The following is a 22,710-nucleotide window of genomic DNA, read 5'->3' on the forward strand; positions in this document are numbered from 1 at the left end:
GGGGTGTTTCAAAGCACGAACCCTGAGATTGTGACCCCAGGCGCCCCCAGAGAGGTCATCTTCAAGATCAGGAGGTCTCGTGGGAGGGCAGGGACAGGAAAGCGATAAGCCCCCAGGCCCTCAGCCAAAGTTCCAAGTGTTTATGAAACAGGGGGGAAAAAGTACTAATTAAGAAATTCGAGTCTCTCGCCAACAAAAAGGAAAGAGCTTTAATGAAAGAGAAACTCTGAAGCACATCACTGAAGATAAAAAGAGGTTTTGTCTTTTTTTTCAGGCACTTATGTTGTGTGCTGATAACGGAAGACAAAGAAAATTCGCGACCCGGGGTGTCAGAGAGCTTTTTGCCGGCTTGTCAAGTTAGACAAAGTCTGACCGCGTTGTCCTCAGTGGCCGTTTCTCTGCCGCATTTTCCTGCCGTCCGGTGTAAACAGATTGAGGCTTTCTTGCTGTCAACTAATTTATCGTGAGAACCTGTTTTTAGCCCATCTAAAGCATAGAGTTTTGCTGTTGATACAGGCCTAGAGGATCGTGAAGTGTCTTTTAGGGAGTCGGGAGAAAGGTCGTCGAAGATGATTGGTGTGGGGCCCCTGGGTGGCTCAGTCGGTTAAGCGTCTGACTTCAGCTCAGGGCATGATCTCACAGGCTGTGAGTTCGAGCCCCACGTCGGGCTCTGTGCTGACAGCTCGGAGCCAGGAGCCTGCTTCGGATTCTGCGTGTGTGTCTCTCTCTCTGCCCCTCCCCACTCGCACTCTGCCCCTCTCTCTCTCAGAAGTAAACAAACATCAAAAAATATATATTAAAAAAAAATATATATATATATATTAAAAAAAAAAAGATGATTGGTGTAAGGGATCATAGAAATCATGACAGATTTCCGAATTCCATGCGGGGATCTTGGGACTCACGGCGAATTCTGGGATTGTCTACCAAAATGCTCAGCGGCTTGTCCTCCAGACCACAGAAAGCCATAACATTCTTCAGTTTTGAGACGGGTGATACATAATTCACTGGTCCCTCATGCAGAAGTTTACTTTGAAGGCTTGAGGAGGACATACCATTGGCTTTAATGGTTCCTCAAGCTAACCGTGCACTTGGACAGGTAGAGAATTCATCCTCTACAAATTCTCTCGGCCCCAGGAGGAGCCTGCTGTCTGAGCCACAGATCCTGGTGCTTTGGCTTGGAAAGAGAAGACCACTCCCCCCTCCCGTGCACAGAGATTGCCCAGATTAAAAAGGGGGAGGACTGAGGAAACTGAGGCAGAGACAGTTAACATCTCTGGAAGACACCGTCAACGTCGCCTTCCGATGATGTATACTTAGGGCTGAATGGGAGGAGGTCCAGAACACAAGGTGCTGGGCACACAGGGCGGGGATGAGGCAGCCTGGGTCTAAGAAGGCTTCCTGGAAGCTAACGAAGGCTGGTTCTCAACTCTGAGGAGCTCTCACCCTAACTGGGCTCCACCCCTGATACTCTGATTTCATTGCTCTGGGGTGAGGCCTGGAAAACGGCACTTTTATAGACTCCTCAGTGATTCCCACTTCTATTTTGAGGTAAGAACCCCCAACTTTGGTATGAAGCTTCACGAGTTTGCTGGTTCCAGGGAAGAAAAACAACTTTCCGTTAACATCTAATAAGGAAGAGGAAGTTTAAAAAAAAAAATGCAGCACCAATATGAACTAGGAATAAATAAGGGGGCACCCAGATTTGAACTGGGGACCTCTTGATCTGCAGTCAAATGCTCTACCCCTGAGCTATACCCCCTTCTGTTGTGGCCCGGCTTAATTAATATTCTTCATCTGGACAGCCACACCCAGACTCCCCGTAAAGTGATGAGCAGCCGGAACAGACCGCTCTCTCCGTCAAAAATAAATAAACATTAAAAAAAAAAAAAAAAGAAGTAAGTGGCCGAGTGGAGTTAGGAATCCCCCAAAGCATGAACAAACCGACCATCTCCCCCTACTATTGGCATGTGCCCCTCGTACCCACCAGCCTTTCCCTTGGAGCCCTGGAGATCTCCTCTCCTGGCTGGAAGGCTGTAGAAACTCTTACTTCTACACCGATTTCTTTTTCTTTTTTTTTTAAGTTTATTTATTTGTTTTGAGAGAGAGAGCGCGCCAGCACTAGCAGGAGAGGGGCAGAGAGAGAGGGAGAGAGAGAGAGAATCCCAAGCTGTCAGCGAGGAGCCTGACACGGGGCTTGATGAACCATGAGATCACAACCTGAGCCGAGATCGGGGTGAGCTCTTAAAGGAGCGAGTGATTCAAGACAAGAGGCAGGGCAACCCTGAGCCCCTGGCTGGCTGATGTGCCTTGGGCCCTGAGTGTGCCCTCCTCAGCCGGTGGGGAAAGTGACACGCAGTTGTTTTAATTCAAGGTGGACTCGGTGTGCACGGGGCCACGGGCTCCTAGGCCAATGAAAATCCTCCCCGAAGCGATGCAGCAGGAAACAAGCCTCCAAGAGCCCCCGAGTAGGTTTTAACAAATCTAAGTGTGAAAGAAGCAGCGTGGCAGAGAAGCCAACGGCACAGACTCTGAGGGCAGATAAGCCTGGGTCCAAGTCCTGCCCCAGCTTGGAGACCCTCGGCCGGCCACTCCCCTTCTTTACGCCCTCCTCTGCGTGAGCTGTAAAATGATAATAGCATGGACTTGATGCCTTGGCACGTTGATTAGATGAGTCAATCCACGTACAGTACTTGAACCAGGACTGGCACGTAGAAAGCCCTATGTCACTCTGCAGAACAAAATTTAAAACATCCTAGGGAACTAGCCAACATTCATGAGAGTCACCAGAGATAGTAAACATTGCAACTTGACCTGCAAAGACTCCACCTCTGAGATTATTTATTTTTTAATTTTTTTTTTCAACGTTTATTTATTTTTGGGACAGAGAGAGACAGAGCATGAACGGGGGAGGGGCAGAGAGAGAGGGAGACACAGAATCGGAAACAGGCTCCAGGTTCTGAGCCATCAGCCCAGAGCCTGACGCGGGGCTCGAACTCCCGGACCGCGAGATCGTGACCTGGCTGAAGTCGGCTGCCCAACCGACTGCGCCACCCAGGCGCCCCCCCCTCTGAGATTATTTGCACAAATCAAAGGGTATCTTAAGAGGGAGAAATGAAAACTAAATTGAGGAGCAAAAGATCGAGAAACGCTCGCATACATTTGAAAAGCTAATCAAATAAGACGTTCTAGGAATGAAAGATGTAATTAACTTGTTTTTATTTACTTTCTAGTGAAGTATCATCTACGTGAAACACACAGATCTGAAACGTACAGCCCAGTGAATTTTTACACAGACATACACCCAGGTAACCACCACCCAAATCAAGATACAGAAGATTTCTAAAACCCCTTGGGGTTCGTTCCCTTGGACCCCCTTCCCAATCGCTCCCTCTCCCCAAGGATAACCACCACTCTATGGCCATGGATCAGTTTGCCCATTCTTGGGTTATTCTTTTGAGTCTGGCTTTTGCACCCAACCTCATGTTTCTGAGATTCATTCGTGTTTGTCCACTGTGACCCTTCATCAGTTATATGGATACATGTATATCACGTATTTACAAGGAAGTTTGGAGGGACCATGCAAGAGCGGAAGTTTGGGTGAAGGAAATGACCTTGTTGGAAGACAGGAGAGTGAGAGTGAATAGCTTTATCACTCGCTGTGTAGGAAGTTGGTATGCCATACCACGTGTATCAGCTAAAATCTTGTATTTTTCCACGGACCCAGCTCAGTCCTGCTAACCTCACTAACTCTATTTGTGTCAGCTATATTTTTCTTGAAACTTTTCCATGCCATCTAAATATTATACTTTATTGGCACAAAGCCACTCATAAGATAGGCTTATGATCTTTTTTCTTAATCTTATGATCTTTTTAATGTCTTTGGAAATTGTAATAATGTATCCTTTCAAATATCTCTTATACAGATTATTAGTGTTTTCTCTTTTTCCTTTGTCAGTCTCGTCTGGGTTATCATGTTTATTATTTGTTTCGAAGAACGACATTTGCTCTATTGGTTCTATCTCTTGTATATTTGTTTTCTACTTAATCAATTTATGTTTTCATTAATTAACCTTTATTACTCCTTTACTTTTCCTTTGGATTTATATACTGTCCCTTTATACCTTTTGGGGGGTAGATGCAGAGTTAGCTAATTTTCACCTTTTCTCTTCATAATGCTGTGGACACAGGAAGGCTTTAAATTGCCCCGTACATGCCTGCTATGGTTACGACTGACAAGTTTCAATATCTAGTATTTTCATCATCACATAGTTCACCTATTTTCTAACTTCTAATTCAATTGCAATTTCCGTTTTGACCCCTGGATTATTGAGAAGTATTAGAAAATTAGAAAATTTCCAAGGTGGGGATTTTCTATTTGTTGGGTTTTCTTATTCTTTGTTGTTATTGGATTTTAACTTTACTTTGGTCAGAATACATACTCTTTGTGATTTAAATACTTTGGAATTTGTTGAGAGTTGCTTTGTGCTCAGAATATGGTCAATTTTTGTGAATGTTTCATGAGTGACTGGGGGGAAAAATGCACATTCTATAATCCTTGAGTAGAAAGTTCTTTATGTGTTAATTAGGTCATGTCTGTTAATCACGTTGTTCAAATCTTTCATATCTTTCTTTTTTTCTTAATGTTTATTTATTTTTGAGAGAGAGAGAGAGAGACAGAGTGTGAGCAGGGGAGGGGCAGAGAGGGAGACATAGAATCTGAAGCAGGCTCCAGGCCGCGAGCCATCAGCACAGAGCCAGATGCAGGGCTTGAACTCGTGAGCCGTGAGATCATGACCTGAGCTGACATAGGATGCTTAACCAACTGAGCCACCCAGGTGCCCCACATATCTTTCTGATTTTATACCCACTTGTCCTAGCAATTCATAAAAGAGGGTTTTAAAGATCTCTCACACGATCAGAAGGTTGTCCATTTCTCCTTTTTAATCTGTTCATTTTTGCTTAAATTTTTTTGTTTTGAGGCCTTGTTGTTAGGTGCATCAAATTTAGCATTGTTGTACCTAACTGGTGAATTGAACTTTTTATCAATCCAAAATGACTGTTTTTATCCCTGGTAATGATTTTTGCCTCAGAAATGATTTCGTCTGATATTAACATGGCAACACAATATATAGTCGTCATAGTTACATCTTTTTCTGTCAATTTATTTTCAATGTATTTATATCCTTATGTTTTCTGTCTATCTCTTGTGAACAGCCTATAGTTTTTTTTTTTTAATCCAGTTACATTCTTTGTGGTTTTCCTGTGGCATTTTATACATTTATATTTAACGTTAATACTGATCATATTTTGGCTTAAATTGTCTATCTTCTGGGGCGCCTGGGTGGCTCAGTCGGTTAAGCGTCCCACTCTTGGTTTTGGCTCAGGTCATGATCTCACGGCTTCGTGGGTTCAAGCCCCGTTTCGGGCTCTGTGCTGTGAGCCCGGGGCCTGCTTGGGATTATGTCTCCCTCTCTCTCTGCTCCTTCCCCACTTGTGCTGTCTCTGTCTCTAAATAAAATAAATAAATAAATAAATAAATATCTTCTTTGTCCTGCAAGTTCTAGGTTCTTTTTCTCTCCTTTATCGTCTTCTTTTGGCAACTATAGGAAGAGACCCTGGGAGTTGAGAGACGAGATCCTTGCATCCTGGAACAGAACTGGTAAAAAAAAAAAAAAAAAAAAAAAAAAAAATTCCTCACTAGTAGTCCATGGAGCTAACAGATTTCTTTTGCAGATGGGATCACTCAAAAGACGGTCAGCGTGTGGCTGACAGACACTGGGACCAGGATCTACACAAGGCACCAAGCAACCTCAGCTACTACTGAGAGTGACCTAAGACTCCTTGGGTTGGCATTTGCACGGAATAAAAACCAGGGAGCTAGAGAAGGAAATCACTAGCACTTTTCTTGTGCCGACCCGGGTGGGGACAAGTGTATTTAGCGGACAGCAATTTTCTCAGTGTCCGCCAAAGGTTGACTTCACAGAGGCGCGGAACGCGATCACAGCTCTGATAAAAAGCTCTCCCCGCGGCAGACTCTCCACCTCCTTTGTTCAGATTGCGGACTCAGCGGGGATAGGCTTCCCTCCCCCGCTTACGTCCCCAGACTCCAGCGCAAGACGCTGCCTCTGCTTAACAGACAGAATCGAAGCCGCTAGACCACAGCTCCCTGGTTTCCCTCCATACCTCAGAGACCCCTCTCTTCAGCTATCCTACGCCCTCTCCCGTGGGTGCCTGGGTGGCTCAGCCTCGTCCAATTCTTGGTTTCGGCTCAGGTCATGACCTCACGGTCCGTGAGTTCGGGCCCCGCGTCGGGCTCTGGGCTAACAGCGCGGAGCCCGCTTGGGCTTCTGTCTCTAGTACACCAGACAGCGGACAGAGAGGTCTCTGGGTCACATTTCCATGCCCGCTACTCGCGATTTTATTCACAGGACTGTTGTTAAACATCAAGATCCCCCACCCTCGGTAAGTGGCTGAGTGCTGGCCAGGAACCTTCTGGACCAAAGCACGTTCCAGCTCTGAGTCCCTTGCGCCACTCAGGAGCCCACAGCACTGTCAGCACCAGGGGGCTTTTTCTCCCACTCTCACGGGTCTCCCAGGGGGGCAGGGGGTCTGTCTGAGACGCCAGCCTTTATTCCCACACGCTACTGGACTCGGAAGGCCTCAAGGAGCCAGTCGATCACTTGGCCTTGGAAATGGGAGAAAAAATCAGCAAAAAGAGAAAAAGTCAGGCCAAGGGGATCACCGGACGTGTGGTATGGGTTGACTGGGTGTGTGTAAGGCTCAGCAGAGGGAGCATGGCCTTGAACCGCAGCTGTGTGAAGCCAAGACCCAGAGCAGGACCCACTGAGCCCTGCAGGCTCCCCGACCTGGTGTCTCTCCCCAAACGCACCAGGCCCCTCCAGGGACTGTTCCTGCCGACCCCACAGCCCTTGGCAACTCAGGACTCAGGACGCAGCGAGGAGAGAGTCGACTTTGCTTCCTTGGTTTTCACCAGGTGCCAAGAGATTACCCTTTCTCTCCATCAAAACTGCAGAGCCCCGCCTCCCTGGCCACTTGGATTCAAGGGGAACAAGCAAGTTCAGGCGGCAACCACGCTGCCATTCAACGCACTTCTGTTCCCTTCATGCTTGAAGGAAGCTGCCGAGGGTGCTCTTTGTCTCTCACTGGCCCGGGAGTCCACAGAAATGGCCTGTTGGTTCAAACCGTCTGCGCTCAACAGAGATTCAGGGGCTTTCCTCCGTAAATTGGGCTTTGTGGGAACAATTCTTCAGAAAGAAATTCAAGTAGCATGAGAAGCCCCATGAACTCCTTCCTCGTCGGGAATCTGCTGATACCAGTCACAGCATCTCGGCCACAGGGAACGGAGACACAAGGACCTCCCTAGCCACTGGTGGCCTGGTTTTATAACTTCTCCAGAGGACGTTGGTCCTGAGGTTTCAACATCCACTAAGACCAAAGTTATTTCCTTTAGCAGACATTCTCCAAAATAGTCCAATAATAAAAAGACTTGGGCGCCTGGGTGGCTGCGTCGGTTAAGCGTCCAACTTCGACTCAGGTCGTGATCTCGCCGTTGGTAGGTTCGAGCCCTGCCGGGCTCTGTGCTGCTGACTCGGAGCCCGGAGCCTGCTTTGGATTCTGTGTCTCGCTCTCTCTCTTCCCCTCCCCCACTCACACTCTGTCTCTCTCTGTCTCTCTCTGTCTCTCTCTCTCTGTGTGTCAAAAATAAATAAACATTTAAAAAATAATAAAAAGACTCGCTATCATTGACCTTAAAGCATAACTGCTTTAAATTCTCTCTCTCTCTCTCTCTCACACACACACACACACACACACACACACACAAACCCTATGAGGTGGTACTATTATTATCCCCCATTTTATAGATGGAAAATCTGAGACATAAAACAGTGAAGCAACTTATCCGGGGCGACACCCCTACCTCACCGCAGCCACTCTCAGGATCAAACCAGACATCCCACGGGAGCTCCTGAGGCCTCCCTGTTGCTGCTACATGTATGCAAGAAACAACTTGTCCTCCCACACATCCCACCAGTTGACGTTCAATGAGTCCATGAGTGTAACTGGACAGTTTGTGCACAACCTCCTGGTACCTTTCTTCTTAACTGGCAGCTCAGGATGGTAAGTGGGCTGGGGGGGGGGGGCAGGGAAGGACTACCCAAACTTGCACATAAATAAGGGGGCACCTGGATTTGAACCAGGGACCTCTTGATCTGCAGTCAAATGCTCTACCCCTGAGCTATACCCCCACACTATAGATGCTACATAATTAACACCTTTCAGCCGTTTGGTAACACTCAGCTCTGCAAAATGAAGTCACGGCCCCCCTCCAGGACTGACTTTCTGGAAGTTGCCAGACCTGGTTTACGGTAAGACATCCTCCCTCAGCTCTGCAGCTTTCCAAGCCTCAGTCCCTGGAGGGGTCATTAGAGAGGAAAAAAGGAGGGAAGCCGCCTGAGGAACTCCCAAACTCCCAACCCATTTCTTTTTTGCTTTAGCCCAAGAGCTGGCCAGCTGTCTCCAAAACTACCCATCTATCGGGGCTCCCAGCCCCTCGCCTTTCTCCCTTCACTGAAGACAGAAATGGACTCTAATCCAGTGTTGCAGAGCTCTGTTAGTTGGGATTTACAGCAGCAACACTGCAAAATTCCTGTCTCCCTTGTTTGAGTAGCTAAGCCAGACATTAGTAGACCCACAAGGTTGAAACAAGGGTGTGAGTGAGCTTTGCTGTGAGAAAAACCAGGTCCCCGGAGGAAATGCCCATCCTACCTGGAGAGAACCCGGATGCTATGATTCGTCTCTGTAGGTCTCACCACAGGTCCACTGTGCCAAACTGGTTTAGGTGGGAAGGAGCGCTGAGAGTGATAATTTAAGGTTACCATCTAGGGTCTGTTCCCCGGAAGTCTGCTGTATCTACTCTGGTCTGCCTTGGAAAAGCCAAGCAGAATTCTGCATGAGTCCCTGCCCTCTCTTTGATGACCCTTTAAGAGTTGAAGAAATGAGATGTATATAGAAGGTGGGGGGGGGGGAGGCGAGATGCCAAGAAGAGGAGGGATACCCAGGGTATTAGCGTGGGCAATCCACCCAGATGGCCATTGTGCGATGGCTTCCAATTTTAGGAAGGATCATAATTAGCATGGATGAAAGGAAATCAGAATATTGGCAACAGCTGCGAATAGGAAAACCAATAGAGCAGGGGGCACCTGGATTTGAACCAGGGACCTCTTGATCTGCAGTCAAATGCTCTACCCCTGAGCTATACCCCCTTGCTTGGTATAGGTGTCTAATAAGCACCTTTCATGTTCATAGTCACACCCATTACTCCTATAACACATTGGGAGTTTCTACTTGTCTCTAGAGAGCTGATAAAACCAGCAATTTATCCCTTCGCAAACTCATCCCAGAGAGGTCCCCCTCCAGTCCTCAGAGGCCCCAGCCTTACCTCTTCCTATGCCTGCATCTCCCCATTTTCTTCAGTCTGTGGTGACAGCAGCAGCAGGAAGGAGCATTGACTTTAACTACTAGAAGGACCTTTAGGATTGGCTTGTCTGTTTTTCTCTTGTTCTACACCACAAAACGACAACTTGAAGAGATCCTGCCTAACCTCTTTGGAGACAGATGCATTACTTATAGCTGAAGATGTCTTTCCAGTGTGTGCATCTATTCATTAACCTTGGAGGGTGGTGGTGGGAGCAGCTGCGGAAATTAGTGAAATTTCCAGTCCCTGACCTGGATCAGGGAATTGTCCTAGAAGCATCATGGAGACAGGGAGACATGAGGACTACACAGGGCCTCTGGATTCCAGCCGGGGAACTCTTGAGCAAGAGCGAAAGGCTCTATCCTGAACTACACCTCCACCCACAGGACATGGAAGTTTTTAATATATATTTTTTGTTTTTATTGAAGTATCTTGTGCAGTCATTTTTAAAAGTCAAATACTGTTTTTCAAGCTTATCACAAAAACCTCAATCCTCTGTATCTCCCTCCTGCTACCCAGAGGCAATCATTCTCCACACTTTTGTCTATTTCTTTTAGTATATTTGCCACCACGATTTCAAATAATATAAATATCTGATAATATGTAATATCTAACTTAACCAAGTCTGGACATCAACTGTTTTACTTTTATGATGAGGATGAGAACTTATATGCCTTCTTCCCTTCTCAGTTTTCTATTATATCTTGACTTTTGGTTAAATAATTTTCTATGTTTCTATGTTTAATATTTTCATTGTTATCAGTTAATAGTGTTCATAGTGCTAAGTAGAACTAAGAATTCTGGTGGAACTTTTTGTTTTTCCTGAAGTTAGTGATAGCCTTATGTTTCAACTGCTTAGTTTTCTTTGAATTTCTAAGATTTTCCACAAGCTTTAATCATGCCAAAAAGTGCCTTTCAAAACAATTTTCCACTTATAAAAGCTATCAGAGGTAGCCATCGATCTTCCTGATCCTTCTGGTTGCCCTGGAAAGCCTGCTACACACTCACGAGAACATTCTTTCCACCTCTCTCTCCGTTTGGGAGTCCTGCTTTCCTGGATTCTGAGTCTTGAATGTTTCTTAATTTACTCACTTAGCTTGGCAGAGGACCTCCTCCAACTACCACAAAATCAGGGTAGGTAAATTTTTAAAGAACTCGCATGTCTGCAAATGTCTGTAATTCTACCCACAGACTTGATTAGCAGTCTGGATGGACAAGTCATAGTCCCTCATATCATGAAGGATTTTTCCTATGGTGTTCTAGCATCTAGTATTGCTACTGAAAAATTAAATACATCATAATTCCCTTTCCTTTGTGTATCACCTATTGTTTCACTCTTTGAACTTTTAAGAGCTTCCATGTAGTCCTGGTGTCCTATAATTACACCATAATGTATCTGGTGAGGATCATTGTTCTAGGGGCTTGGAGGGTCTTTTCTAATGGAAACCCATGCCCTTTCATCATGGGCAATTTTCTTGTATAATGTTCCCTCCATCATTTTCTCTTTCTGGAACTTTTACTGGTTGGTTTTTGCACCCCCTGGTGTCAACTTCTAACTTTTTTACTTTTAATCTCTATTATTATCTATTCTTTTATCTTTTTGTTTGTTTTACTTGGAAACCACCTCAACGTTATTTTTCAAACTATTGAACTTTTTCTTTTGATTTCTAAGAGCCTTTTCTCGTTCTGTAACTGATTCTTTTTTATAGAGCATCCTCTTCCTGTTTCACAGATGGAATATATTTTTCGTGTCTCTCTCAGGATCTTATTCAGCTTAGCTTTTCTCCACTCCTGGCCAATAAACAGGGAACCCAGTGACCTGTGGTTCTGCCCACACAGGGATAATAACCAATCGGATTATCTCTCTTCAAGATGCTTAACACAACAGACACAGAGAAGGGAAGAGGAAGTGAATGCAGAGGAGAAAGTCCAACAGACAAACACAAATTGACCATAAAGTCTATAAGCATGTTGAAATAATTGGTGAACAGAAACTGTGAATGAGGTTGTATAGATGTTCGGTCAGGAGTGATATCAGGTAGATCTCCTTGGAGAAACGGTGTCTTAGGCCTGAGTCCTAAGGCTTTCTTAATGATGTCAAAAACCATCCCAGACTCCGCAGGCCTGTTGTCTGACTACTCCTGGATCCCCATGGAAGTGCACGTCTCCCATTCTGTTCTTACCACAAGCCCCCTGCCTCTGATGAAGCCCGAGAGGCTCCACTCTTTGTAACCCAGGAGTGGAGGCTGGCTGGTTGCTCAGATGGGGCCTCCCGGGCAGGGTCTCAGCACAACCACCATGGTAAGGCCTTATCTCTCTGCAGTGTTTGATTTTTTACCCCCAAACCACAATTTTTTAAGGTTTATTTATTTGTTTTGAAAGAGAGAGAGAGAGAGAACTCATGTGCTAGCATACAAACAAGTGGGGGAGGAGCAGAGAGAGAAAGAGAGAGAATCCCAAGCAGAGACAGAAAGAGAGAGAGCTCTGTCACCACAGAGCCCAATGAGGGACCCAAACCCGCAAGCCTTGAGATCACGACCTGAACCAAAATCAAGAGTCAGACACTCAACCGACTGAGCCACCCAGGCGCCCCCAACCCACCAAAAAACGACAATTAAAAAATAAAAAGGAAATTACTTCACCACCAAAGATATTACCAATTATAGGACTGTTCACACTCACTAATTGGGGCTCCCCCTTCCCACATCAAGACAGTCAGGAGTCTGTGGCGACACTGCTGATAGAGTGAAGGGGGCTGGTTGCCTCTGGGAGACTTTCCCCGAGCAGGGCAAGAGCCTCGTAACTTCTGCCTGACATTCAGCACAGTCCCCTCTACAGGGCCCGTCTTGGTCCCACTGATACGGAAAAACACAAGCAGTCACTGTGCCTTTCCCCTTTTCAGTGTTTCTGGCCAACCACTGCATCAGGTCACAGTTCCCAGGGGTCATACCTAGTCCTAAACATTCTGCTACCATCTTGACTCACTTCCTAAGTCCCCGTCAGCGCACACGCACAAACCACCTCTTGTCCTGGATGCCTGCTGCAGAGGGACCGCCCTCCAGATTCTCAGAGGGTAAGCTTACTCCCAAATGACAGTAACTTCCCAGATACCAGAGAAGCCAAAAGGAACTCGGAGAAAGGAATTCTAGCTTCTCCGTCCCCACTCCCTCCTGGCCGACGGGGATGTCAGGACTGAGGAGGGCCCGCTGAAGTCCAGGCCTGGGCACTGGGGTCAGGGGGCAAGACCAGGGGCCTGGTGGGGCACCAAGAGGTCCACTTCAAACCCAAGTGCCCCTTAGGCAGCCTTGCTTAGCATCCACACAGACGGTTCTGAACTTCTCATTCATTTGCACCTGCTAAGTCCTGAGTCTGTAAAGTCCACAAATAAAAACCACACAGGTTGGACCCTTGACAAAGCCCTCTTTGGCCTCAGACAGATGAACTCCTCATGCCAAACTCCCTCCTGGCCCCACTCCTGGGCCCTCATCTCAAACCATATCTCATTATAAAGTCCTGATCAACGCAGCTTCCCAGAGACTCCCGGCTTACCTCGAAAAGACACGTTTACGCCCTGAGCTCCCAGGAAATCAAGTTGATTAAATAATACCAGCCAGGGCCCCTCCAGAGGAGAAAGGGCAGAGTGGTCTGGGGCGCCATGCAGTGTCTTTTCCACAAGAGCACAGTGACCTGACCTCAGCGAGAGATGAACGTTGACGCAGGGAGCAAAGGGGACAAAGAAAAGTCTGGAAGCCTGAGAAAGGATGAAGGGTTTTTGGTGGACTGAACCCAAATTCTGAGCCCTGAATATAAAGGCCTTCAGTCTCTGGCCTCTGCTCCCCTCGGGGTTCCCCCAACCCACTCCCTATGGGGGCACTTAGGTCACCTCTGGAGGCACTTCATGGCCTACCTCTGCTTATGCTCTTCCTCCCAGATTGCCCCTGCCCGCAGCTCCGCAAAAGCCTAGGAGGCTTCCTGGAGGAGGCAGCAGCTTCCTTCCACCCTCTTCAAAACATGCAAAGAAACCGCCTCGCCCCTTACAACATGGTAGTATTTGTCTCGTAGGCTAATATTTTATGCGAGCGAGCAGATTGCACCTACGCTTGTATTATTATTGACTACTACTGTTCCCTTGTTCTGGGCGGGGCGGGGGGGGGCGGCGGCCATCACCTGGCAGGGATTATGCAGGACGGGCTTCAGATTTTTGCTCTCCTGACCTCCCGAATAAGAATGTCAAGTGGAATAAAACAGAGCAGTAAGCTGACACATTGAAGTTGGACACCGCTTGCAGGAATGCATTGGCTAGAAGCACCGTCGTGCCTTGTGATCAGGATGCGGGTATATTGACCTGAAACACCAACGCCCTCCAGGGACAACTGGTCCGCCATCTGGATGCCGGCACAGAGCACAACTGAGCACTAATTAGAACAGAACCACTGCCTTCCCAGCCTCCCTCCAAAATGCCAGCGGCCAGCATTAAAGAACTCCCTAGACCAGGTCACCTTGGACATCTTCCTGAGAAAACATGTTGCAGCTTACTCATCCCCGTGGGCCCTGCCTGTCTCTGCTGCTCAGATGGAAAGCAGATGTCCCATAGGGCATTGCCAGTGTCCCCGTGCAAGGCAGGCGACCGGGGTCCCTGTGTGATGGCAGGGGGCAGGGAAGTAGCCCCCGGGGGGCACAGGGTCTCCGGACTGGCGTGGCCCGCAGCCCCTTGGTGCATCCTGTGCTCTGTGCACATCCTGCAGAGGCAGCCCCGGGGCGGAGCGACAGGAGTCCTGGGGGTCCGCTGCGGTCCACAGCCCTGGTGCTCAGTAGGGATGGGGTACACACGAGAGGAGTCAAAGCTCCATTCTCCCCCCCACAGTGGAGGTGGTCATGTGTGGCCGGAGTGGGACTACTCACAGGATGGGTGACGTCTGCAAGGCTTGAGGGGTAAGTGTTAACAGGGGGCCCGAATCAGCCCTGCAGAAGTTCCCCTGCAGCTGGCAAAGATCTAAACCGTCTGGGCTCCCTCCTCTCCTTGTAGGAAGACTCAGCTCCGCAGGACCCAGAGGCGGAAAGGCAGTCCTTCCATCAGTAGAACACGGAAGGGAGGCTTGAACGAGAGACCCCTTGATCTGCAAGGAGACCCCTGCCTTCGCTCGTGCCCCCACTTGTTCGAGCAGGTTCCAAAGCACCTGTTTGCTTTCCGTCAGCCCACGAGAACAGCTCCACTGCGGGCTGGATGCATTCCTGCCCGCCTTGTTCTTCCCCGGCCCCAGCTTCCTTCCACCCAGCAGACCTGCAACATCTCCTCGCCCCACTTCATGACCGAGACATCCAGAGCCGCTCATGTCAGCCTAGAAAGGCACTTAGAATGCTCCAGAACAGCAGTTGCTAAATGCGGCAGCCCAGGAGAATCGTCTGGTGTTTCTGTGATGTGGGTGGATGAAAACAAAGGAGCGTGCTATTGAGAAATGAAGTTCCTCGGGGCCCCAGTAAATCAGAATCTCTGGACTGGGGGCCTGGAGAGTGAGTGAGTGTGTGTGTGTGTGTGTGTGTGTGTGTGTGTAACCACTTTCCCCAGTAATTCTCCTGCTCAGACACAGCTTCGGGTCCACATATCACCTTCACAACACAACACGGTCATGGATTGGACCACGTTTCTGGTTCTGGGACTTGCACAGGTCAAGGCTTTCCCAAAGGACCACACCCCTCAATCTACCAAACAAGCGCCACCCTGAGGGTGTCATTCGGTGTAGGTACTAAAACTTGAGTCAGGGGGCACCCGGATTTGAACCGGGGACCTCTTGATCTGCAGTCAAATGCTCTACCCCTGAGCTATACCCCCTGGTTTCTTAGGTGCCTAATGAATACCTTTTCACCTGTGTTGCAACACCCACCTCCTCTGTGCACTGGAATGCCCATTAATTTTTAGAAAGTTCTGGAAATATGGAAAGTTTCCCTTCAGGAAATGAGCACCTTTTGGCCCTGCTCTTCCACATAGATGCCCCCTAACTCTGGCTCCCAGAAACTTCTTTGCTCACAATCTTGCAGTTGTAATTTCTCAGCACCACTTTGAAGGCACTGCTTGAGAACGCATTGCTAAGAGCTGGACCGCTTGTGACTTCCTTGCTGTCCTCAGCAAGCTCCATGACTTGCGACGCGCCCTCTGCACCCTCCCTTCTCACCCTTATCCCCCCACACGGCCGATGGATCCCAGGCTTTGTCGCCCATCTCTCTGCTCTGTCCTCCTTCCATGGCTACCTCCCGGCTTTTGGCAGGGTCCTGACTGAACCCAGACGAGTTACTGGAATTACTTAGCCAGAGAGGTCACAACCCCCAGCCTGGGGCCCCAGAAGCTGCCCCAATGGTCCCAGGGGCCCTCACACCAGAAGGTCAGCCCAGCTGGAGCAGCAGAGACTGTGGCCGAGACCCAGGACCAGAGATGCCTCTTGCGGGAGAAACTCCTGCCCTGAGGCACAGCACTGCAGCCCTAGGAAGTGAACCTGGCCCCTGGCCAGCACACCACCGAGATCAAAAGGCCATTGATGCCCCCAAGTGTAGAGAAAAGACACCCGCCCAAAGGGACACGAGAGGCAGTGAAAGAGCCTGTCGTGTCTGCATGAGGGAGACCAGTGCTCAGAGCGCACAGGGACTTGCTTTGGAAAACCCCTCCCTTGTCCCTACAATCTATTTCAGGGACTTATGTTTATTTCACAGGTAGTGAGCCCTCCTTGTTGGGGAAAAAATAAAAAAGCAATGTCTCTGCATCTTTCGACAGTGGCCACAACATTAAGCATAGAAGTTAGTAAGCAATAAACGCGACGGCTGGAGGGAAAGATAGCGAAATTGACAACGCCGTCTAAGTCTGTAGCAAACAGATTTTCTGAGGCGCCACCAGCCAAACGCTGTTGGTGTTTTGGTGTCCGTTCCTTCAAACTTGACCACCACCTCCTTCCCCTGAGTTTGGACTCTCCTCTATTGGCAGAGATGGGCAGTTCACGGCCACGTGATGGCCCTTACCCTCCACAAATCATGATACTCGATGGTGCGATGTTGAAAGCCTTCTCTTGAGAACTGGAAACAAGGCAAGGATTGTACCTAAAACCAGAGATGGTGTAATACGACGAAAAAAAAAGGGGGTGGGGTGGGGTGGGGGGAGGAATGGAATGGAAGAAACAAAACACCCATTATTCATTTATTCATGGATACTCTGATTATCTTCGTAGAAAATAAGCTACAAGCGATCTGAATTACCAAGCTAATAAACTTCGAGATAAAAAATGAAATTATTTAAAACCAAATCTACTTCTATACACCCGTAATGAAGAATTAGAAATAAAACATTTGAAAAGATGTTATTTAAAATAGTAACAAAGGGGCGCCTGGGGGACTCAGTCCCTTAAGCGTCCGACTCTTGATTTCTGCTCAGGTCATGATCTCTCCGTTTGTGAGTTCGAGCCCTGAGTCGGGCTCTGTTTCCGACAGTGTGGACCCTCTTGGGATTCTCTCTCCCTCTCTCTCTCTGCCCCTCCCTGCTTGCACACTTCGCGTTTTCTAGCACGTTACCAAAATGGCATTACACTTTGTGTGCTCTTTCTCGTCTCGCTTCTTTCGCTCAGCGGAAATGTTTTCCCCTGGTCTGGTCATCTGTGTTCTTTCCAGTGTTTGGCTATGACCACGCTTCTGTGAACAGTCACGTATGAATCTTTGGCTACGTACTTTCATTTCTGTCGGGTAAATACCTGCCAGTGGGATGACTGGATCAAAATGGTTGCGGCATTTTACATTCTGGCCAAGAGCGTTCGCGTCCCGACAAGCTGCGCTCCGCATCCTTGTCGACGCTTGGTGTGGTCAGCCGTCCTGAGGTTGGCTGTTCTAACGGGCGTGCAACTATGGTAGACGGTTTTCATCGCACTGTGGCTTGGGTTTGCATTTCTGCAATGACTAGAAATATCGCACACCTTGACATGCGCTTGATATCGCTGGAACCACTCTCCCAGCATCATTTCCTGGTATAGGCTCAAGGTAGAGTTGGCCGAAAGAAGAAGTATTGAGTGGTATTTGGGAGGTGGAAGTGAAGCGGCAGCTGTGACTGTCTGAAAGTCGTTGTGACATACAGACACCAGATATCAGCAGATCCCAACTTGCCTGGGCTCTCCCCTGTTGTGTCCAGGTTTCCTTCCCAACTGCCAGCCCCATGCATCACCAGCAGCCCCAGGGCCTTCACTAGACACTTGCCTGAGGACCTACAGAAGTGGTAATTTTCCACCAGGTTTTCCCCAGCCCCTTCCTGGCGCCGTCCCGGTGTCTGGATGTGCTCCGCTTCCCAGATTCCCCTTCATCTCTGTTTCCACCTTGCCACGCCTTAGGAAGGCTCCAAAGTGACTGTTCTTTGGTCCTCCAACTCCCTCTCCTGGACCGTTCCTTCTACCGGCTCATCACAGAATTGTGCAAGGTCTTCTTTCCATAACAATTCCCTTCTTCAAAAATACTTGCGGTGATTCCGCTGCTCCGATTGAGTACTGACCGGCACGTCTCAGTGGGTTTATTTTTTTTTAACTTTTTCATTCATGTATGAAACGTACAAACATGCACAGATCGTCAGCGTTCATCTTTCTGAGTGACAAAAAATGAATACACCTGTTGCAACTCTGCATCCAGAGTCTGAGAAATAGAACAGTATTCAGAGGTGGATGGAAGTGAGATGCCAGGAGTAATATAGGAGTAGCTCTTCCCTGAGTGTACGTGTTCGTATTGCCTCAGCTTTTGAATTACTTTACTGTTTTACATTTCAAAAAAAAAAAAAACAAACCTGCAACAAGTATGAGGAGATAAATCTAAAGACAAATGTAAACAAAACCCCAAACCCTAATGGTGTAGCATATCGGTCACATGGCCCCAAAGAAGAAAATATTCTCAGTGCTATATATTCTAAGGGGGAGGGAAAAAAGAGACATTGAACCACGTGAGACGTTGAACTGCACTTGTTTGGGTACAAGTTACAAAACCTATTTTTGAGCAAATGAGTAAATATATTGATATTTGGAGGAACCAGAGGTCTAATTGTGGGGGACAGGGGACATTACTATGGAATGGAGGAAGGCAAGGAAGAACCATAGAGAGGGATTGGGATTGTAAGCAGCAGTGTGAATACGCACACTGATGCACACACACACGTGCACACACATTTCCTAACGCTGCCCTCTCAGAGGGGCTAGAAACAACGACTCAGTTCCAATGAGCACTCCTAATGCTTGTATCGTGGTTATTAAACACCCTCAAAGGGAACCAGGAACCCTGGGAGAAATGGCTGATTCCAGGGCTGGGCAGGAAACCTAAGAGGTGAACTATGTAGCATGTTGTTCCGGAAGGTGAGAGAGCACTCAAAAACTGGTGAGTACGTGTGGACAGAACGTAGGGCTAGCTTGAAGAGGCTCGGCGTTAGCTCAAGTGGGGACAATTTGAGAATCAAAAGAGATGAAGATAGGACTATGTTATAGCTCATTATTAAAGAATCCATGAATCCACGTTAATACCGTTTTTTACATTTTAGATGGGGAAAGAGAAACAGCTTTTTACCAAAAGAAGCCAACTAATACAAGTAAGAGGACTGATAGAAATATAAAATCATTCTCTCATTCTCTCATGCTCTCATTCTCTCTCTCTCTCCCTCCCTCTCCGGTCTCCCCCCACCACCCCCACATTGCTGTGTGGCCCCAGGTGTGCTGTGTAATTTCCAGATCCTGTAAGTAATAAACCTTTATTTTTTCAAAGTTAAAAAAAAAAAAAAAGAAATATAAAATCACCATTTTATAACCATCAGGGTAACAACCGAGTTAAGTCAGAATCACGAATGGTTGCTAAGCATGCAAGGTGAAAATTGTTGGGGAGCAGGATATAGAAAAATCTGTCCACCATCGTTTTAACTGAATAATCAAATTCAACCTCATCAATAGTGGAGTAAAGTGACATCACCCTTGAGGTCATGCATGGACATAAGATAAACATATATAACATAAACATAATATAAATATAAATATAAATATAAATATAAATATAAATATAAATATAAATATAAATATAATAGGGGGCGCCTGGGTGGCTCAGTCGGTTAAGCATCCGACTTTAGCTCAGGTCATAATCTCCACATTCATGGGTTCGAGCCCTGCGTCGGGCTCTGTGCTGACGGCTCAGAGCCTGGAGCCTGCTTCAGATTCTGTGTCTCCCTCTCTCTCTGCCCGCCACCTGCTCCTGCTCTGTCTTTCTCTGTCTCTCAAAAATAAATAAAACTTAAAAAAAATAATAAATATAAATATAATATAACATCAAACCTGAGAAGGACTCAATATCACCTATGTAGTCATTTTATCAAAATACTGAACTTTAAATTGATGAGGAAACAATCAGATAAATCCTTCTCTCCGAAAGTAACCCACGATTCTAACTTTTTAACACATTTTTGGCCTGTGAACTTCACATACTCTTGCCCCCAGTGTTACATTGGTGAGATCCAGCCATGCTGTCCTATGTGTGTTGACCTCCGGGACGGTTCTGTCCATCACCCAGCTTGGACGCTTCAAAACTGTCCATTACCTGAAAGAAAATAGAAGAGTGGAGAACTATTCTGGGTTAAAGCAATCTAAAACCACGTGACAACCACATGCAGTGCATGAAACTTGACTGGACCTTATGTTGGAAATAAAAGACAACTATCAGTGACTTTATTGGGACAATTGAGAAATCTAGACTATGGATTGCATAATAAATTGTTGGATCACATCGTTGATAAGCCTCCTGAGGGTGTTGTGATTATGCAGACTGCCTTTCTTCTCAGAAAATCCATGTTGAAATATTTAAGGGTGCCAGGATGTCTTTGATGAACTTTCTAATGAATCAGAAAAACCTCTCACGCATACACAGAAAGAAAGAGAGCGTGGGCACGAGAGCAAAGGTGGCAAAATGTTAACGATTGGTGACCCAGGCAGAGTATTAACATTTTCATTATCGTGGTGCCTGGGTGGCTCAGTCGGTGAAGCATCTGACTCTTGATTTTGGCTCATGAGGGTCAGGATCTTGCGGTTCATGCATCCGAACCCCGCATCGGGCTCTGTGCTGACAGTGCAGAGCCTGCTTGGGATTCTCTCCCTCCCTCCCTCCCTCCCTCCCTCCCTCTCTCTCTCTCTCTGTCCCTCCCTCACTCGTGCGTTCTGTCTCCCACTCTCTCCAAAATAAATAAACTTAAATTTTTAAAAAAATTTTTCATTGTATTATTTTTATAACTTTCCTATAGCTTTGAGATTTTTCTAAATAAAAAGTTAGATTATGTGCCTATCTTTCTCCCTTTACTGTTTGTGATATCCAGCCATACTATTGTGCGTAAGAAGGGTTTTTCTCCTTCCGTTGCCGTATGGCATTCTGCTATATGAATATTCGTTATTTATCTATGCTGTTGAAAAGCTGTTGCCAGCTTGGGGCTATTAGGAAGAAGCAGCTATGAAAATTCCTGTACCTGTCTTTGATGAGCTCACGTATGCGCTTCTGTTAGGAGCACAATTGCTGGGTCATCGGAATGCAACTGTTCCGTTTCAGTAGTTAATGACATACAATTTTCCAAAGGGGTTATATGTACCAATTTATTGGCCATTGACCAATTTATGTGAAATGCCTACTCCACTCCCATTGTCCTACGGGGTCCTCTGTCTGTTTTCTCACTGATGCGTGGGCATTGTTTTTATATTTGGATACAAGTCCTTTGTTAATTACATGCATTTCAAATCTCTTCTCTTTGACCTTCCGCTTTCTTAAAGATGTCCTTTGATGAGCTGAATCCTTAACTATAATGGTCTGATTTATCAATCTTTCCCTTTATGTTTAGGGCTTTCTGTGTTCTCTTTAGTAAATGTTTACATTTGCACCAGACCACAAAGATATTCTTTTAGGGTTTCTTCTAGAAGCATATTGTTTCATTGTTTACATTCAGAGGTACGGTCTACCAGGAACTGATTTTGGTGTAAGGGGTGAGAATCTATGCCTTTTTCCACATGGTTATCCAACTAACCCAGCCTCGCTCATTGGAAAAACTATTCTTTCCCTCACTACTCTGTGCACTGCATTTGTCATAAATCAGGTCCCCATTATCTCACTACTTTCGATGTCTCTAATTTTTTTCAGTGATGGTTTATAGCTTTCTATAGAGAGACATTGTACACCTTTGCTTATTTTTATTCCCTCGTAGTTGGTTTTTTGTATGTTACTGGAAAGAGAATTGTTCGCAATTTTTCTAACTTTTAAATTTCTGCCATGTAGACATAGGATTGATTTTTGTATTTTCATATTTGTATTTGTATTTGTATTTTTGTATCTAGTGACCCGGCAAATTCACTTAATTCCAACAGTTCATCCGTATATTCTTTCGGATTTTCTACACACACAATACTATCAACTGTGATTAATGACAGTCTTATTTCTTCCTCTCTTATTCTTTATGCTTTTTATTCCCCCCTTTTTTTTTTCTCCTTATTGCACCAGCCAGGACCTTGGAAACCTAGCTGGGTAGAAGTGATAACTCTGCATGTCATTTCCTCTTTCCCAATCTCAAAGGAAAACTTTCCAGTATCTCCTCATTAAATGTGATGCTCACCATGACAGTCTTCTAACACCCTGTATCAGATTAATAACACTGCCTTCCACGGAGGGCTGAATAATGGCCTCCAAAGACATCAAGTCTTAATCCTTGAAACCTGTAAATGTTAGCTTATATGGGAAAACGGGTCTTTGCAGACGTGGTTAAGGACTTTGAATGAGGAGATTATCCTGGATAATCCGGGTGGCCCTAAATGCAATTGCAAGAGAGAGGCAGAAGAAGATCTGACACAGACAAAAGAGGAGAAGGCAATATGGACACAGACATGGAGGCGAGGTTTGGAGGGACAGACCCACAAACCAAGGAACGCAGACACCAGAAGCTGGAAGACGCAAGGAGTGGATTCTCCCCCGGGAGCCTGCTGACACCTTCATTTCAGCCCAGTGAAACTGACTTCGGACTTCTGGTCTACGGAAGTGCAAAATAATGAATGTGGGTTGTTTTAAGCCATCAAGCCTGTGATTATTTGTGACAGCAGCCATAAGAAACTACACCACCTATGAATAGTACGCCAAGTATTTTTTAATCCTGAAGAGATGTTGAGTTTTTCAAATGCTATTTCTTTTTTTTTTTTTTTTTTTTT

At 46.6% G+C, this 22,710-nt stretch overlaps 4 non-coding genes across 4 annotated transcripts; all 4 read right to left on the reverse strand.

Annotated features, from left to right (window-relative positions):
* Nucleotides 1–1,690: 1,690 nt before the first annotated feature.
* Nucleotides 1,691–1,762, reverse strand: TRNAC-GCA (transfer RNA cysteine (anticodon GCA)). Its single transcript has one exon. It is a non-coding gene; the product is annotated as a tRNA-Cys (tRNA).
* A 6,436-nt stretch (nt 1,763–8,198) lies between these two features.
* Nucleotides 8,199–8,270, reverse strand: TRNAC-GCA (transfer RNA cysteine (anticodon GCA)). The gene has a single exon. It is a non-coding gene; the product is annotated as a tRNA-Cys (tRNA).
* Nucleotides 8,271–9,215: 945 nt separating this feature from the next.
* On the reverse strand, nt 9,216–9,287 carry TRNAC-GCA (transfer RNA cysteine (anticodon GCA)). The gene has a single exon. It is a non-coding gene; the product is annotated as a tRNA-Cys (tRNA).
* Nucleotides 9,288–15,257: 5,970 nt separating this feature from the next.
* Nucleotides 15,258–15,329, reverse strand: TRNAC-GCA (transfer RNA cysteine (anticodon GCA)). The gene has a single exon. It is a non-coding gene; the product is annotated as a tRNA-Cys (tRNA).
* Between the last annotated feature and the right edge of the window lie 7,381 nt (nt 15,330–22,710).

The sequence above is a fragment of the Herpailurus yagouaroundi genome, unplaced genomic scaffold, assembly GCF_014898765.1.
Source record: "Herpailurus yagouaroundi ecotype Mexico unplaced genomic scaffold, PumYag 100, whole genome shotgun sequence".
Lineage (NCBI taxonomy): Eukaryota > Metazoa > Chordata > Mammalia > Carnivora > Felidae > Herpailurus > Herpailurus yagouaroundi.